The sequence below is a fragment of the Dermacentor silvarum genome, chromosome 3, assembly GCF_013339745.2.
Source record: "Dermacentor silvarum isolate Dsil-2018 chromosome 3, BIME_Dsil_1.4, whole genome shotgun sequence".
Taxonomy (NCBI): domain Eukaryota; kingdom Metazoa; phylum Arthropoda; class Arachnida; order Ixodida; family Ixodidae; genus Dermacentor; species Dermacentor silvarum.
This window is the reverse complement of record NC_051156.1, coordinates 158,672,912-158,692,545: the sequence shown is the minus strand read 5'-3', so window position 1 is coordinate 158,692,545 and position 19,634 is coordinate 158,672,912.

Genomic DNA, 19,634 nt, shown 5'->3' with positions numbered 1-19,634 from the left:
ATCATATTCTCTTTCTTACAAATTCCGTGGCCGATATTTTATTTCTGCACGTTGGTGAGCCATTTATATTGCTTCTTTGGCTTACAAAAATGCAACGACCTACTTTGGGGTAAATTCAAGTCTGTTTATACTCTGCAGTTACGAGGGCTTAGTAGACATGCGCAGACGATTATTCCCTACTTGTGATTTCTTCCAACGCTGCCTGCACAGCCGTTGCATAGGAAACGTGTAATTTTGCAATGGTTATCAACCGGCCTTGCTTATACATGCCTAAGGAAGCTTTACTGCCTCACTGATTGCTTTTACTATATCTTTGACCGAATGTACAAGCTGTAGATGGAAGTGCTTGACTCGGCGCACCATCCCCGTTAAGCACAGAGCGCATGCGTCCTCTTGTTATTCTTGCCAATCGGTCTAGCATTTCTGTGGTGCATAACGGAAAAAGCCACCGTGTTCTCAGTAACTGAACGAAGAGAAAAAATGGGCAGGATGTCACTACTGTTGGAAAAGCAATACAAAAAAGTTTCTTATGGTGGACGTTTACCCTTTATCGTAACATCGTTACAGTCAAAGAAGATACAACAGTGCATCGAAGTTAGAAACCGTGCTAATGAAGCACATTCACCTTACAGAAAGCAGAAATATACAGTCAGTCAATTACATATGGGACAATAACTCAACTTTCAGAAAACGCTTATATTTACCAGTTTTTTCCTGTATAATGAACAGCCGTCACAGATGATTTAGATGTCATGTGCGTCACGTTATTTTCCACTGCGGTCCTATCGACAAAATCAGAAAAGTTTAACCAGCCACAAACGTTTTCAGAAGATTGGTTTGCTACGTGAGCTCGTATTTTCTTCTTGAGATGAGCAGTGCTGTGTTCGTCTTCCTTGCCTTCGTAATAGGTTCTTATTTTGTACGACTCGCCGGAATAAGCTTTTCAGTGAGGTTAAATCCGGTTTGGTGTCACATTAAAGATTGGCGATTCATGCGGCTATTCCGACAGCGGCATGATGCGTTTTCCACCGTCGACACTGGTGGGAATGCCAGGACCGTGATAATCTAAAACTATCCCGATCAGGTTTATTCTAAATATTCAATCAGCGCTCTGTAATAGGTGAAAATGTCTCGGGCTCGGCCCATATGGCTGCGGCACCCACCCACATGGGCGGAGCCTGAGCCATATTGGCCTATAACGGAGGGCTGATTGCAAAGGGCTGATTGCACACCTCATCACTCGAAGTAATCGCTCAGTTGATCTCATTCTAAAGTCCGGCGTTGTCGCAAATTAATAGGTCATGAAGAGCCGGTAGCTGTTCTTACTCTAACTCCATAGTCGTAGTATACACTTCAACATGCAACATATGCAGTGCGCGTAAGTCGCATGTCGGCAGGTTGCGCATGCTGTTGTGCGACACTGCGACCCCCACTCCTCATCCCCCCTCATAGCACCACAAGGACGCTTTCAATCCGCATTAGCAAACCACATTTTCAATTCTCAGAACCACGTGCAAGAGTGTATTGCACCACACTACCACTATCTTTAGAGAGTAAATAAAAACCGGATTATGCAATATACCTTCCCCCCGAAACACTATTTCAACAGTAGCAAAAAAAATTGGACAGAGATTTGGGGCAAGTGGAAGGTAGAAGCGTTTGAAGGAAGGGTTCTGACGAGCATGAAAAGGAATTGAAAGGGCATGCAAGCAAGCGTGTCTAATTATTTTATTTCTTTATTTATTTACATTTTTTGTGATTAGGCAACACACCTAGGTGGCGCCATTTGCAAAAATGGTAGAGAGAGACTGGTAAAGAACAAGAGGTAGACTGTTTGACGAGCTTCCTGTACAAGGGGTCTTAAAAAATGAGCACTGATTAAAGTAGGAGTGATTCCTTCGTAAGTATCATAAAACCGCGTCCCGAAAATATCATTTAACTTACAACAATAATAATAATAAATTTATGGGAGGGAGAGATAAAATGTGCACTGGAAGGGAGAGCCGTTCTTCCGGGTAAGAATAAGCCGCGGAGTTTGGTGGTGGTGGCGGTAGTGAGGGAGGGGGTGGGTGGCGGGTGGGGGTGGATAAAGAAAGGAATAATTTAGGGGCTTGAGGTTTCAGACAAAGGGGTTCCAAGAAGGAGCGCCACCGGAGGTAAGAGTGGACTCTTTCGAATGTGTCATGAAAGCTTTTATAAACGACGACCCCGAGATCCAAGGTCAAACCACCTGATTGGTTGGTGGAGTGAGAGAGGGAAAGGGAGAAGGCACCCCTTGCCTCTCGGGTGATCGGAGATTTCATTCCGCTCCTGACTTCGTTCGGTACTGACGTGCACCGCAGTCGTTGCACCGAGCAAGGAAGCCATGCTAGCTGCACCGGGACCGGTACCCGCCACGGGAAGTGACATCACCACTGGTCAAGCGACATCCACTCGAAAATCACGGCGAGTGCGTTTCACCCTGCCCAGTGGCCGCGTGGTGTGCCCGAGGATAGTGGAGCTGGCTGCACGAGACACGGTCATTCTTGCTACGGGCGCTGCAGTGGCCTACAAGCGGGCTTCACCCGGCGAAGCTGCTCCCGATCTCGTCCCTTCGTCAGGACCCGAAGCCCTGAAACGGATCGTCTACCGTGGTGGTGAGCATTTTTTTTACATTTCTTCATTTCTGACTGCATTTGCGGCTGCTGTGATATGTTTAGGACTTCCTTTATTCGCGTGGATTGTAATTTGTTGCTGGACGAGCAAATCATAATGTGGATGTATCAGTTATTATGCTTTAAGAAAATTACGTCGCCTTTGATGCGGATAGAACCAACGGTATTTTGTTCGTAGCAGCCTCGAGAAAGTGTACATTATTTTTGGGTGGTTCCTAATTAGTAGATTTGTAATATTTATAAAAATTTTTAAATATTGTACTATGCAATGTCTTTAAATATATTACTGTGCAATGTTTGTGGTGCGCATATCTCGCGCGGCTCTTTGTACCACATTTATAAGAAAGCCCCCGAAAAAAAAAATAAGCTTTCTGCTTGCGTGCCGCCGTGGTGCTGATCTCAAACATGCGGTGAACGAACTAAATTTTAGTAGTGTAGGAACTTAATCGGTTGGTGTAGCATACTTCAATAGTCCAATGTTCGTGTCTTTATTCTCTGCGGGTTTCGTCTAAGCGCTGGTCTCCCACAATTTGAAGTAAATTTTTTTCTGTACTGCAACATTTATATCCGCAATATGACATCCTCCGTTTCTTCAATGTACATCTTCCATTCCAGGCCATGTTCGAGTTCAGTTCACATTAGGTGGAAATGTGTAGCTTCTCACGCTGCGATCTTTTATGTCGTAGCATTGGCATTCTGCTTAAAGCTCTCACAAAACGTTTGCACAAACGCGAGGCTTTCTCGACCACAACAATATTAACAGTCTGCTTTATCGATGCAATAGCCTGGGAAGCATAGAGCGCACAATGCCTTTGAAGCGCCGTTTTGGAGGGCAGCGCTGCTGCGACTCGCAAGCACCTCGTCGCGTTGTTTTTAAGCGAAGCTTTATAAGGCTCACAAGTGTCGGCGGTGGTGGATGCATTTTGACAGTGATAGAAACCTAATTCGGCTAATAAAATTGTTTCCTTCTCTGTTGTTTCTTCTGTTCGATTCCTGTGATTTGCGAATTGTATGTTACTGTCTTGACTGATATTAGTCGCTTCTTTGAGAATCCTAACCACCTGCCTCCCATTTCATCTGCTATGCGCAGGTATTCCTCTCAAGCGCTACAAGCGATGCCATCGGATCGACAACGCTGCTGGTGGGGAAAGCATCAGGAGTGGCCCCGAGACATCGTCACACGATGACATGCTGGATGTCAACCGCGACCTGATGTCTTCTGCCAACTGTGCCAGAACGTTGTACCATTCTACCACGGATGACGGGTTCATGGAGGAGATCATGGCGATGACTGACGACTAGTGCGACAAGAAATGAATATTCTATCAATATCGAATGAGAGGACTGCAAATGCACCGAATTTCGTACATGTGACAAGTACGCGAATGTGAAAATGGTCACATCACACCTGGATTTATCAGTTCGTTTATTGTTTTATTTGTTGAAGAACATGATGTATATGGACCAATAAATTCACGCTTTTATTCACATTGAACAGTGTCGTGTGGTTTCTGTTTATTATTTTAGCAATTCAACACATGCCGAACTCACCCGTGTTTAGGTGGTATACTAATTGACTCCATTACACCAGAAACAAACACCTTGGAACAGTACATTTAACTTTGTCTATGTATGGAGAGGCCTTCGTCCTGCAGTGGACATAAATGTAGGCTGATGATGATGATGATGCGTGTGTTTTATTTCTCTATACTGTTTATAGCAATATTATGCTAAGCAAACTCGTACAACAGAGATATTCAATGAGCTTATTAAGCCTGACTTTTCAATCTTGCGGTGGATGAAATGTATTGACAGCATGCGCATCTCGTGGACATTCATTGGAAGTATATATAGTCAAGCAGTAATGCCATTTGCAATACAGGTTTTACATGACAGGTAAGAGAAAATGACATGTTTACACAATACAAATGATTACGAAATGACTTCCTCACAAGATAGTCGGTTATAGTACTTCGCCAAAGCAGGGAGAGTAGCTCCACTTGGCGCCCTAGAATACATAGCATTCCTTATAGCTGATGGCATGTGACGACAGGCAAATTTCTGATTCCGTGATCACAGCGGTTATCTTGATGGCTACGTGTGTCACAACTGTGAAAAGGCAGGAGGGTGACAGGTACTTTTTCTCAATTAGCTGTGTTCTACTCAGATTAGCTTATTTCCTTTCGACGCCACTGCTGATGTCATATGAAATAAAACACTTGATGTAAGGTAGAAGAAGAAGGAAAAAGGAGAAGAAGAGAAAGAAGTTACAAAAAACAAAAATGGCTCCCTTGTAAGACTGATTATCTCAGTTTTATTACAAATTTGGCGCAGTCAAGGACAGGATAGGAACCTATGTTGTGCACCTCATCCGCGTCGTTTTACCGAGGACCATGTGCTTGGACGTCACCGAAACCTGCGCGGACGACGACAGGCGTGCGAGCGTGGCAAGCTTTTTCCACGGAAGATGGTTCGCTGTTACGGGTGAGCACTGATCCCTTCTTCAGAACGCTCACACACACAACGTTTTGCTATTGGTGGTAGTACGTAACTGTGTACGAGCAGCATGAATGAACAAGACCGGAAATATGAGAGTGCGAAAGACATTTTTCACCATATAATGGAATTAGAGCAGACAAACCGTGAACACCAGCAACAAATACTAGAGCTCCTGACGAAAAGAATCCTCCAGCATTCTCGGAGGCCGTCGTTGGAAACTGTAAAACCGTATGTTTATGACGGTTCATCATCTGCAAACGCTCAAGCCTGGCTGAGTTTCTATGAGTACGCGTGCGACCAAAATGGTTGGCGACAAGACCTTGACAAGGTTATGAATATGCGCTTGTACCTACGAGGCATAGCGAAAACCTGGCATGACTTGAGAATCACGGAAAGAGGGAACCGGCCGTGGGCTGAGTGGAGAGACAGTTTTTTGACGTCTTTCTCCGAGAGTAAGCTCCAGAGTTGGGATAGAGCTATAACCTTCAAATATAGTTCCGGCCCTCTGGTAGAATATTTTTTTGAGAAGAGAAGGCTGCTACATGTTGCTGACTCCACGTCATTGGACTCGTCGCTCATACCTCTTATTATATTAGGACTTCTTAAGAACATGCAACACGATGTCCAACAACGAACTCCGCATACTGTGGATGACTTGCTTAAGATTATGAAAGATTTATGCACTCTGCAGCATCAAGAGAGTGCTTATAATGGCTACAGTACTTCATCTACTGAAGATTGCAGTGTAAAACTGTGACCAAGTTGACATCGGAAGGTCACCCGTTCTCATTTCAAGAGACCATCTTCCTTACCGATCGTGCCAAGCTTGTGTACATTTCTGTGCAAGCAAATGGGAAGGACGTCGAGGCTTTAGTAGATAGTGGAGCTTCGATAACAGTTGTAAACAAGATCGAAATTCCGGACCTAAGCATCGTGGAAGATTGTCCTGTGACAGTGTATGGTTACGACGGCAGGAAACAGTCGTATAATGAGTGGGCAGAAGTGTTAATCACATGCAAAGAAAAAAGCACATTAACTAAGGCTCTCGTACTCGACGGAGTAAAATATCAGTTGCTCTTGTCTCGCCCAGTCATGCAACAGCTGCGACTAAACCTTTACTGGGATGGGGAAGTCACTACTCGAGATGACCGCCAAATGTCTTCGGTTTCACTTGCTGAACTTCAACGGAAGCCTACCACAGCAGCGGACGTTATCAAGTTGTATCCAGAGCTAATATGCGTCGGGGGCTATCCAAAGGCCACATCAAAGTTTGAAGTACCGTTTGAACTTCGCGACCAGACGGTAGTGAAACGCAAGGCCTACAATATGTCACGAGATAAGAAACATTGGTTGAAGGAAGAACTACAGAAGATGCTCGACGCCGGTGTCATCCGCCCATCAACCTCTGCCTTCGCTTCTCCGATCACCATTGCTCCTAAAGGAGATGGCACATTTCGTCTCTGCACTGATTACAGGCAGGTCAACAAGCAGACTGACTTATTTCCGTTTCCAATGCCACTTATCGACGAAATTATCAACGAAACTGGGGGCTGCAAGATTTTTTCTCGCTTGGATCTGTGCACAGGCTTCTGGCAAGTGCCACTGTCAGAGGAGACAAAAAGATTTTCCGCCTTTGTGACGCCATTCGACATATACGAATATAATAGACTACCTTTTGGCTGGAAAAACTCACCTGCTTGGTTTCAAAAGATGATGAACTGTGTTCTTAAGCCATATCTCGGAATTTTTTTGCAATGTTTACATTGATGACATCATCGTGTATTCGAGATCTAAGCAGGAGCACACCGAACATTGGCGAAGGTCTTACAAGCACTCAGCAATGCCGATCTGAAGATTAATGAAAAGAAGAGTGATTTCTTTCAGCCGAAGGTCGTTTTTCTCGGTAGAGTGTTCGACGGTGCTACCAAAAGTACCAAGCAAGAGTCTGTAGATCGAATTTCCACGCTTACGAAGCCGCATGACCTTCATTCGTTGCGAGTTTTCCTTGGACTAGCAGGCCACTTCAGGTCTTTCATTAAGAATTTTGCAAAGATGACAAAGTGCCTGACCGAGCTGACAAAAAAGGATGCTCCTTTTATTTGGTCTGATGAGTGCGAAGAGGTATATCAGGAACTAGTGCGCCGCATCTCGTCTGACCCAGTATTAACTTTACCGGACTTCAGCCTGCCATTCGAGATAAACACTGATGCATCACGCTATGGTACAGGGGCAGTGCTGTATCAGAGGGACTGCAGTTCTTCCCTAAATCGACAGCTCCGAGTCGTTGGGTACTATTCCTACACGTTCAACGCTACTCCGCTGAACTACTCTACTACGGAGGAAGAGGCCCTTGCCGTCCTCATGGCCGTGCGATACTTTAGATCATACATAGAGGGGAGAAAATTGAAACTGTATACAGACCACCAGGCTCTGACCTATCTCCTCAGTCAGTCGGAGCCAAGAGGAAAGCTGGCGCGCTGGATAAACGAACTGCAGCAGCACGATTTTGAGGTTATCCACCGTGCAGGCAGCGGGTTGACGGATGCAGATGCGTTATCAAGACTGGCGGTGGAAGTTCCACATGAAGTGTTAAACGTGACGAAACTATGGGAAGGATGCGAAGCTCTACAGTTTGCCAATGGAAGGTTCGTCGTGCCGGAGACCCTAGTTCCAAAAGTGCTCCACATGTACCATGACACTCCCGACTCTGGTGGTCATGATGGTTTCTGGAGAACCTATAATAAGCTTCTGCAGAGGTTCACGTGGAACAATATGAAGAGAGATGTAGATAACTATGTTCGATCATGCCACTTGTGCCAGGTCAACAAAGCAAAGTACCGCCCACGACCAGACGCACTCGTATTACCGCTTCACTCAGACACACCTTTTAAAGTAGTGCATGTGGACTTTGCCGAGTTGAAAAAGAAGAGCGAAGGTGTGCGCCAAACACAGTCATTTGTAGTGGCAATCGACCAATGCACAAGAATGGTAGCTGCACGCCCTGGAAAAGAAGATACAAATAGTGTCATTGCCCTTCTTGACCGAGCGATGTTTTCGGAGTTGAAGGTCGTAGTCTCTGATAATGGACGTGCATTCATGAGCAACAAGTTTCAGCAGTGGGCAGACAGTCGCGGGGTTGTGCTGTGGCGCTGCTCTACATATCACCCCCAAGCTAATGGATTGGTGGAGAGAGTTATCCGTGACATAAAGCAGTTTATGTCAATGTACCCAAACTTCCGAGAAGGTTGGAAGTGCTGCCTAGAAGCAGCCGTTGCACACCATAACAGGACACATACCACAAGCCTCGGATGTAGCCCACATTTCGCCGCGTATGGAGAAGCGCCGAAACTGTTGCCGACCAGGAGCTTGGAATTTCGCACAACCAGGAGCACCAGGAGCTTGGAATTTCGTCGCACAAACGACCAAAAACCATCGAGGAGCGCAGCAGGTATCGCGCAGCGATGAAACGCCAGTTCGACAAGAGACATCATGGACATATACCGGATATCAAGCTAAACGACTTTGTGCTTGTCAGGAAGGGACTACCAGGAACTGACGTAAAAATCCTTGGTCCATTCCAGGTCGTGAAAACGTGTGTGCAGCAAGGCCTACTCAAGATTGTTGGGTATATGAACAGTGGACAATTAGAGATTGCAGCTGTGAGCAACATCATTCCTTATCACCCCAGGAGGGGTGAGACATAAAAGAGGGGGAGTGTAAGGTAGAAGAAGAAGGAAAAAGGAGAAGAAGAGAAAGAAGTTACAAAAAACAAGGATGGCTCCCTTGTCAGACTGATTATCTCAGTTTTATTACACTTGACTTGCTTCACGATTTCAGCTTGCGTAATTAGGCAGTCTTAGGCTACGAAGATGTATTTATGGATGATGAGTTTCATAAGCCATTTATGCAGCTTTACCTCAAAAAATAATCGCCGGCAAATTTGTACCCATAATATGACGTATGGCAAATGACACAAGATCACTAGAAAGGAAAGGCTCTGAGGCCGGACTTGCGAAAGAACAAAAAAGGCATACACATGATCATTGATTTGAATACGAAGCATTATATAGAAAGCACTCGGCAAGGTCACTTTAAACTTTTTGGCCCAACTAAAAATTAGCTTTCCGCTTACAAACTGACAAAATAATATTACAATCCTAAAATAGATCAGATATTCTCGATAACCCCCAAACATTATGAGGATACGTCAAAGCACGTGGTTGTGCTTTGACGTGTGCGCCATTACTTGTACGCGTGACAATTGTGGCCTCCGGTCTTGACGCCAGCCCCGTTCGTGGTGCTCGCATCGAAGTGTTCACCATTGCTTTGTGAAATGAAAGCCTTAGCTTCGTTTCTATGTCCCTGTCGTCATATACCATCAACTATAAAGAATGACAAATTCTAGGGCGCAATGTGGAGCTAATCTCCCTGCTTTGGCGAAGCCCTATAACCGACTGTGAAGTGAGGAAATCATGTCGCAGTCATTTGTGTTGTGTAAACATGTCATTTTCTCTTGCCTGTCTTGTAAAAGCTGTATTGCAAATGGCAGGACTGCTTCACTATTTCCAATGAATGTCGACGAGATGCGCACGGTGTCAACACATTTCATCCACCGCAAGATTAAAAAATCCGGCCTAATAAGATCAATTATTATTTATGTTGCAGAAGTTGGTTGACAATTTATTGACTATAATCATACAGGAAAAATAAAACGCACACAGACACAGTTGTATTTACTACTCCAGGGTGTTTGGCTCTGGTGCATTGGCAGCAATTAGTATACCTCAACAGGGGTTATTCCTGCATGCTGTCAAGTGATAAATGAAGAAACGGAGACCATATGACACTTTGTAAGGTGAATAAAACCGTGAATTTATTGCTCCTTATACATCATGTTCTCCAGCAAATAAAACAATGAGCGAACTAACAGGACCAAGTGTGACGTGACTATTTTCTCATAATCACACTGGTCACTTGTACGAGATTCGGTGCATTTATAATTCTCTCATTCGATATTGATAGAATGTTCATTTCTTGTCGCACTAGTCCTCGGCGATTGCCATGATCTCCTCCATGAACCCGTCATCCCCGGTAGGATGGTGCAACGTTCCGGCCCTGCTGGCACAGGACACCAGGTCATGGTTGACATCCAGCATGTCATCACGGGACGGTGTCTCGGGGCCACTTCTGATGCTTTCTCCCTCAGCACCGTTGCCGATCCGATGGCATTGCTTGAAGCGCTTGAGAGGAATACCTGCGCATAGCAGATGAAATGGGAGGCAAGTGGTTAGGCTTATCAAAGAAGCGAATATTACTAGTCAAGATAGTAACACACAAGTCACAGGAACAGCACAAAAAAAAAAAACTGTAGAGAACAAAATAAAATTACTCGCCCGAATTAAGTTTCCACCGCTCTCAAAACGCATGCTGGCTATTATGTGAGTGTTCACATATTTTTATAACATTTTTTGTATGCTGCCTTATTGCATATTTACTCAACGTTAATAAACGAGATTCACAAGTATTGTGATTAGAGAAAATTTTTCAATGAGAAAGTTCTAAAGCGTTCTAGAAAAGCTTAAGGTTTTCTTAGCTGACTTCACACTGGTTTGGCGTATCTGGGAAGCTTCTCACCAGTTGCAGAAAAAAAAAGAGACGGTCCTTTCGTGCCCCCAAAGCCTTAGAGCGTGTCGTATAACGTATCAAATATAGGCCTCAACGAGACAAAAAGCGATTATTAATCTCAGGAAAGGTAAAATTAGCGGTACGGGCGTTAATTACCTTAACTATTGTAAAAAAATAGCAACAGCACTCTATATTCCTGTAAAGGGTGACCTGTTATTGATATAGGCATGTTCAGGCAAAGCCACTAAAACGGCACACTTTATGAAATGTAGTGAGTTCGCTTGGACTGAGCAGGGCTTGCGCGAGGCAATGGTGACTGGTAGTTCCCACTAGAAGTGATAATTTGTCGCAGGGTACACAAAAAAGTGCTACGGGTGTAACTACCACCAATATAATCAAATCTTATCCACAATGATATGAACTATATAGTGGACCAGACCACCTGGCCTCATAGTAAAAAAAAAAGTCGATGCTCTGCTTTGATGCTGAAGAATACAAGGCCGCCGTAATTGAGCGTGAATTACAATACAAATACGACTTGAAATGTGTCAATACTGAGCATGAAGATATAGGAAATAGAGACCCAGTCGATATAATGAACATTTAATCACCGAATCATTCGAACCACCATGAACGCATCGACGTTGTCTTCTTTAGTGTCCTCGCTTGGTTGACTCTTTCTTGGAAGTTCTTTACCAGCGGAGTCAAGAACTTCCATCTCCAGTTTGTACATTCGGTTAAAGGTAGAGTAAAAGCAATCAGTGAGGCAGTATAGCTTCTTAAACATGAATTATAAAGGCCTGTTGATAACCTTGGAAAAATTATATGTCTCCCATTTCTCGGCTCTGCGAACTGTGTTGGGAAAAACCACATGCAAGGAATTAGCATTTGTGCATCTTCTAGCAAGCCCCTGTAATGAAAGTGTATAAACTAATTTCAATTTACCCTAAAGGCAGTCTTCGCATTTTTTGACACCGAAGAAGCAATATGGTTGGCCCAAACAACGCGCAGAAATAAAATATTGTCCACGGATTTTGTAAGAAAGAAAAATATGATGACAGGAGATTCTCCTCGTAATTATTGGAAAGCAATGGCGATAGCACTTCACCCGTGCTAGGGGCAGAAAACATGAGGGCGAAATGTAGACTCTAGAGGTGAGTTTTTCTTTGAAAAGCTTCACATGACAACTGACGTGTACGTAGTTTGCACGCGTTTCACTTGAGGTCCAAGTTGCGAGCGTGCCCACCATTGCAAGCAACCTGGCTGCTCGCCCTGTGGCTGATTGGAGCTTCCTTCTCGGGTGTTGATCATGCCGTTCTGCGCAATTATCTGTTGCCGTACAACACCGCCAAGAAATCAAATTCCACAGAACCCGGCACATGTAGGCTTGCACTGGATACCAAAAACAATAAAATAAACGACAAACCGCATGGCGCAAGCACAATGTCTTTAAGTCATCCTTTGAAAAACATCGCCAACAGTAGTCTGCTGCAAAGCTCTACAGACGGCCCAGAAATCACACGAAAATTGGTCATACACACATTTCGTGACTTGAGAAGTGCGCAGTGACAGGGTTGTTCAGGAAATGGCGTCGCTAACGTGCTTAGCGCACCTGTAAACTCAAACACCTATCCACGGTGTAAGAAGAACAGGTGATCCGACGACTCGGGGGCCGCTGGGGAGAAACGGGTCTCACTAATGGTGGCGTTTCACGTCTGCACCGCTGCACGGCAGCACATGTTAGGAGGCTGAAAAGCTGGAAATTCAAACGTGTAAGTAATTGTAACTGTACGTAAAGTGGGTGAAAAAATTAAAACAATTGTTTTTTTTTACTTTTTTTCTACCACTATATTAATTCAAATCCCTTAGGCGCCGAAACAGACGATAATGACCCCGACAGTGCGGTCACGCCGCATGCTCTAGCTGGACCACGTGTGTCGATCCTTGGCACCGGTCACCGGCAAGTGGTGTGGGCAGACGATAAACGCTTAGTTAAACAATGTTCACTTCCTTCAATCTATCGTCGTCTTTCTTGGTAAGCACCTAAATATTGAGAGTCTGAATCTCAAGAAAGGAAAGACGGGTCTGCATCTCGAGCTGCGAAGTTGCCCGGTTGAGACGGATTGTAGGCAAGAAGTGATACTCACCAAATTGCAACCGTGGGTCTTGCATGTGCAAAGATTGAGTTTCCATGCTCACTGAAAAGAGCTGACTGCATGGTTCGTAGGATGCTGTCAAACGTGGAGAACACGACTGGCGACCAGGAGGGTACGGCTGCTAGAAGTACTTTGACACGGCGTACGTCAAAGGTTCATGGACACTAAATTCGGTTCGTGCACAATAAATTTGTTCTCGTAAGCACGTCCAGAGGAGCTAATTTGAGAAATCTGGCTGAGATTGTGTGAAACTATGCTACGAGACGTACGTGTCTTCAGCATATCGATTGACATCTTTTTCTCTTTCGTTTATAAGTTGTATTTTTCTATAGTCTCTTTTCCGTCGTGAATGTTTAATAACTGTGAGTGAGGCATTGAGAGAAATACTATACGCTTTTGTTTATAGAAGGAAAACAGCACCTCAGCAATTAAAAATATCATTTTATGATTTTGTAATCTAATTACAGTGGCTTAGGGTTTGTCGCTTAAAACAATAGGAGGCACTCTAAAAATGAAGTCTGCAAAGCGCGCTTCCAGCACGGTGGGCAGAGAATGTCTGCAGTAACAGCTGCATCGCATAAGTAGGATATCCGAACTGTTATGAATGATCGTGGACGAGATGCTCACCATGTGGGTCTAAAGAAACCACCACACAAAAGAATAATAGGCTAAATTAACTCAATACATGGTTGTGCTGTTGTATATAGTTGGTTGAGCGTTCTATTGCTACAAATAAAGCTCAAAAATGAAACCCACTTAAGCACATGTTTTTTTTTGTTTTTACTGCACTGGGTGTGTTTACGCGCGTTTTATATTTTTCTGCACTAATGTCAGAAAGTCTTATACTAAATGACCTAAAATGAGCGAGACTTGCTTGGAAAGGCTATAATGAAGAAAAAGGACACGTATTGCACTGCGGAAACTGAAGGAATGCTCCAATTTATTGGACGATACACAATATGCTAACACTAAAATCAAACAGTGAAAAAACGCAATACGACACAGGAACCAAACGTGACACTCGCATTTTCATGTCCTCGCACACGGATGACATTGCACGCCCATAGAGTTCCCACAGTCCAAGCTGAGAATTTTCATTTTCTTGTGAAGATTGCACTCGTCATCGGCCATAGCCATGATCTCCTCCATGAACCCGTCGTACACGGTGGAAGGGAGCGAGGTCCCGGAATTGACGGCGCTTGACAGCAGGTGGCGTCTGGCATCCTGCTGGTCGTCACGTGACGATGTTTCGGGGCCACTTCCGGTTCTTTCTCCACCAGCAGCGTCGTCGATCCGATCGCACCGTTTGAAGCGCTTGAGAGGAACACCTGTGCATAGAACAAGAAACGGCAGAGCGTTGGTTAGGCTTCTCGAAGATGCGAATTTTAGCAATCAAGATAACACTCGATACTCAGCGGACCAAAATAAAGAAGAGATAAAAGTAAGTTTTCATCATGGCCAGAAGGTTGCTGGAAATGCATTAAACCACGCTCCAGTTGTTTTTTTAAATATTTTGTCTTGCTATAATGGCAGAACTAGGGGCCGTCCTTCCTAAAGATTCATTGCAATTGCGTTTGTTTTTCGGTGACCATCTGTCAGGCCGAGACCTTTCAGAAGCACTGGCAACTCAATCACTTGTTACACTGTATCAGGGCCAGCTATCGCGTACCAATGAAAAAACAAAAACAAATAAAAACCTGAATAAGCGTCAAGTAATATGTATATTTCCTAACTATTTAGTAGGAAATAAATCCTAAAGTACTAATGATTACACTGTCGGTATATATGGCGACAGTATACGTTTCAGAACACATGCGAAAACAATAATTTCAACGCTTTGCGACGAGCCGTTTCTTGATTGTGTATTTTCTGTGCATTAAAATGAAAGCCTGCGACAAAGAAATGCCCCCGCGACTTTCTGAGCAGCTCTCCAAAATAATGCATGGCAAAATAACACCTGGCAGTTGCACCAATTTTTGACAGATGTTCGGATTGGCATGACCGCCAAATTAGAAAGAAGCCACGCGTGTATGTGGGCTACTTTTGTTTACAGCGGTATAGCACACTGCCAAAGCCAACTCATCCAAAATCGCATCATAAGTTGTCGAATTCCATCAAAGGCGAACTTTAACAATAGAGAAACCACGTTGAAGAAACCTGACACGTCGTATTACCGATAGAAATGTTACATCGCAAGATGCAATTAGTTCCTCCATCGCGTGTTTGATAGAAACACTGATTCGGCGTGCAAGCGGTACACACGGTAGGCTAGCTATTTGTTCACATTTCGTAGACTTTCACTTAAACGCGGTAAAAATGGTCATGCAAGAAATGATCACCGCAAGAACATTTGACATTGATGCGTTTGAATTTGTTCTGAAACGTAGTACAGACATATCTGTTGTAGGGGTAATGTGTATTATTTCAAGAAAATTTCAAACGTATTAATCAGGAAGTATAGATAAATACTCGACGCTTCTTGAGGTTTCTGCGAACAAAATACTGTTGGTTTTGCAATATTGACAAATATTTGCAGATGATATCTGATACACCTGGTATATGACTCGCGCTTCTATCAACACATTATATTAAAAAAATTACGCATTGAATATGTAGCAGAAGATCAAGGAATATGCATAGAAATAAAAAAAATGCTCACCACCACGGGATGCATGGCGCTTCTGGGCTACGCGTCCTGGCGAAGTTCCGTGTCCGAGAACAGCGTCCGCCGGTGCAGCTCGCTCGGAGACCGCAACAGCGCCGGTAGCCAGCACGACAGCATTTCGTGCATCCATCTCCGCCATTGCTTGGAACACCACGCGGCCACTGGGCAGGGTGAAACGCACTCGCCGTGATTTTCGAGTCGACGTCGGTTGACCAGCGGTGGCGACAGTTTCCATGGCGGGCCGCAATTCAGGTGCCGCAGGCATGGCTTGCTTGATCAGAGCAGGGACTGCGCTGCACAACCTTGCCGGAGTAAGTCGGGCGTGGAAGTGAATTCACTGTCGCCCGGGAACCGAGGGGTGTCTTTTTTGCCCTTTCCCTCGCACACAACACTGAGCAATGAGGTGGCTTTTGACCTTGCATGTCAGGTTCGTCATTCATAAAAGCTGTCATGATACATTCCGAGAAGATCATCTTTAGTTGATGGGGTGCTTCTTTTTGCAACCCTTTTGTCCCAAACCTCAAGTTCCTAAACATTGCTTCCTTTGTTCAATTCCCCCTCCATGTCTCGCACTACCGCCACCGCCACTACCGTGTAGCCCCCAGCTCAAGTATTACACAAAAGGACGGTTCTCGCCTCTCCGCACATTTTTTTGTCTCCCTATCCGATCTTTATTATTATTATTTTTTATGGCTTTATGGGGAAGAGGTTCTTGTACGGGCCTGGTCGTGTGTCCTGAATAAAGTTAGAGAGGTCGTGCGGAAGAGACCTTTGTACGTGTTTATTTCAATCCAATATGCTGTCAATGCAATTGGTCATTTTGTATCTTACTTTCTGGCATTAGTGCCGAAAGAAATAAAAAAATTCATAAACATCAAAGTGCAGTAAAAAAAAAGAGAAATAAATATACATGTGTTTAGGTGAGTTTCATTTTTGCGCTTTAATTGTAGCAATACAACGTCAACCAACTATATTCTGCAGCACAACCATGTATTGAGTTAATTTAGCCTATTGTTCTCTCTCGTGTAGCGGTTGCTTTAGGCCCACGTCGTGAGCATCTCGTCCATGATCATTGAGAACACTTCTGCTATCCCGCTTATGCGATGCAGATGTTACTTGACAGGCAAGGGGAAATGGCATGCCTAAACAATACTAAAAGTTGCAGTAACATGGCTGCTTTCAGTGCCACTTGTAGTGCTTCGTCTAAGCAGAGAGATTATCTAAGGTTCATTCCTTTTATTTCATGGTATTTGCTCAGGGAAGTATTTTAATTTCGCGATCGCAGTAGCTAACTTTATGACCGCTCGTTTTACAATTGGTCGGGGGAGAGGAGGACGACAAGCCCTCTTCCTGAATGAGCTGCGTTCTCCCCAATCTGAGCTTATCGGCTTTCAACGCCACTGCAGATGTTATCTGCATTTGAACATTGACGTCTTTATTATGACTCGTGGTTTAGTAATTAGGCAGTTTTTGCAATAAGACCCGGTAATAATGGACGATAAGTTATACGGGACACTTATGCACCATCTTCACAACAATTGCTTTGGGTGCGTTTATATAATGATATTATGCGCGCGGGGCAAAGATTGAGACAAAAAATTTATCGAAAAAATGATGGCGAGGCTCTCGGGCCAGGCGTGCGAAAGAACAATACAGGCATTGACAGGAGCTAGGGTTTACATGTGCGCTAAGCACGTCAGCGACGCCATTTTTCAGACAACCGTGTCATTGAGCTCTTCTCAAATTACCAAATGTATGTATGACGAATTTGCGTGTGATTTTCTATGCGACTAGTAGAGAGTTGGAGCGGAATAATGTTGGCGATGTTTTTGAAAGGATGACCAAAAGAGCCAGGAAATGCGCCGTGTTTGTCGTTTATTTTAAAAGTATTGGTGAATAGTGCAGGCATATGTGTGTGCCGGGTACTGTGGAGTTTCACTTCTTAGCAGTGTTGTGCGGCAACCGAAAATTTCGCAGAACGTCATGATCAACACCCACGAAGGAAGCTCCAATCAGCAACAGGGCGAACTGCTAGGTACATTGCCATGGCGGGCACCCTCGCAAGTTGGACCACAAGTGAAGCGCGTACAAACTACGTACAAGTCAGTTGCCATGCCAAGCTGTTCTTCCAAGAAAATCTCGCGTCCACCGACTACATTTCCCCTTCCGGTTTTGTGCCCCAAGCACGGGTGAAGCGCGATCGTCATTGCTTTCCAATAATTACGAGGGGTATTTCCTGTTATCATAATCTCTTTCTTACAAAATCCGTGGCCAATATTTTATTTCTGCACCATGGTGAGCCATTTATATTGCTTCTTTGGTTTAAAAAAATTCAACGAGCTACTTTGGGGTAAATTGAAGTCTGTTTATACTCTGCAGTTACGAGGGCTTAGTAGACATGCGCAGACGATTATTCCCTACTTGTGATTTCTTCCAACGCAGCCTGCACAGCCGTGGCATAGGAAACGTGTAATTTTGCAATGGTTATCAACCGGCCACGCTAATTCATGCCTAAGGAAGCTTTACTGCCTCACTGATTGCTTTTACTATATCTTTAACCGAATGTACAAGCCGCAGATGAAAGTGCTTGACTCTGCGCGCTATCCCCGTTAAGCACAGAGCACATACGTCCTCGTGTTATTCTTGCCAATCGGTCTTACATTTTTGTGGTTCATAACGGAAAAAGCCACCGTGTTCTCCGTAAATGAGCGAAGAAAAAAAATGGGCAGGATGTCACTACTGTTGGAAAAGCAATACAAAAAGTTGCTTATGATGGACGTTTACGCTTTATAGTAACACCGTTACAGTCAAAGAAGATACAACAGTGCATAGAAGTTAGAAAGCGCGCTAATGAAGCGCCTTTACCTTACGGAAAGCAGAAATAAGCAGTCAGTCAATTTACAAACCGGACAATAACTCAACGTTCAGAACATGCCAATATTTACTCATTTTCCTTTATAGTGAACAGCTGTGACAGCTGATTTAGATGTCATGAGCGTCACGTCATTTTCCTCAGCGGTGCTATCGACAAAGTCAGAAAATTTTAACCAGCCACAAACGTTTAAAGAAGATTGGTTTCCTACGTGAGTTCGTATTCTCTTCTTGAGGTGAGTAGTTCTGTGTTCGTCTTCCTTGCCTTAGGAATAGGTTCTTATTTAGCAATGCTCGCCTGAATAAGCTTTTCAGTAAGGCTCGTAAGCACGAGCCTTAATCTTTAAAGACAGGCTTGGTCTCATCTTAAAAACTGACTATTCATGCGTTTATACCGAGAGCGGCATGATGCGTTTTCGTCTTTGGTCTTGTCAACCGTCGCCACTGGTGGGAATGCCAGGGTCGCGATAATCTAAAACTATTCCGATCTGTTGTTATTTTAAACATTCAATCAGCCTTCCGCGAATAGCTCAACATGTCTTGAGATCCGCCCATATTGGTGCAGCGTCCGCCCACGTGGGCGGAGCCTGAGCCATTTTGACCTATCACGGAGGGCTGATTGCAAACCTCGTCACTCGAAGTCATCGCCAGTTGATTTCATTCTAAAGGTCGGCGTTGTCGCAATTTATGACGTCATGAAGAGCCGGTAGCTGTTGTTACTCTGACTCCACAGTCGTAGTATACACATTAAGATTGAACCTATTGCAGTGCGCGTAAGTCGCTTGTCGGCAGGTTGCGCATGTCGTTGTGCGTCACTGCAACCCCAACTTCCCCTTATAGCGCCACCAGGACGCTTTCAAACCGCAGTAGTAAACAACTTTTTGAATTGCGACAACCGCGTGCAAGAGTACGTGTTTTCCACCACACTACCAGTATCGTTATCGACTTTATAAAACCGGATTATGCAATATGGCTTCCCCCCGAAACACTAATTCAATCGTAGCAAAAAAAAAAAAAAATTGGACAGAGATTTGGGGCAAGTGGAAGGTAGAAGCGTTTGAAGGAAGGGTTCTGCCGAGCATGCAAAGGAATTGAAAGGGCATGCAAGCAAGCGTGTCTAATTATTTTATTTCTTTATTTATTTACATTTTTTGTGACTAGTCA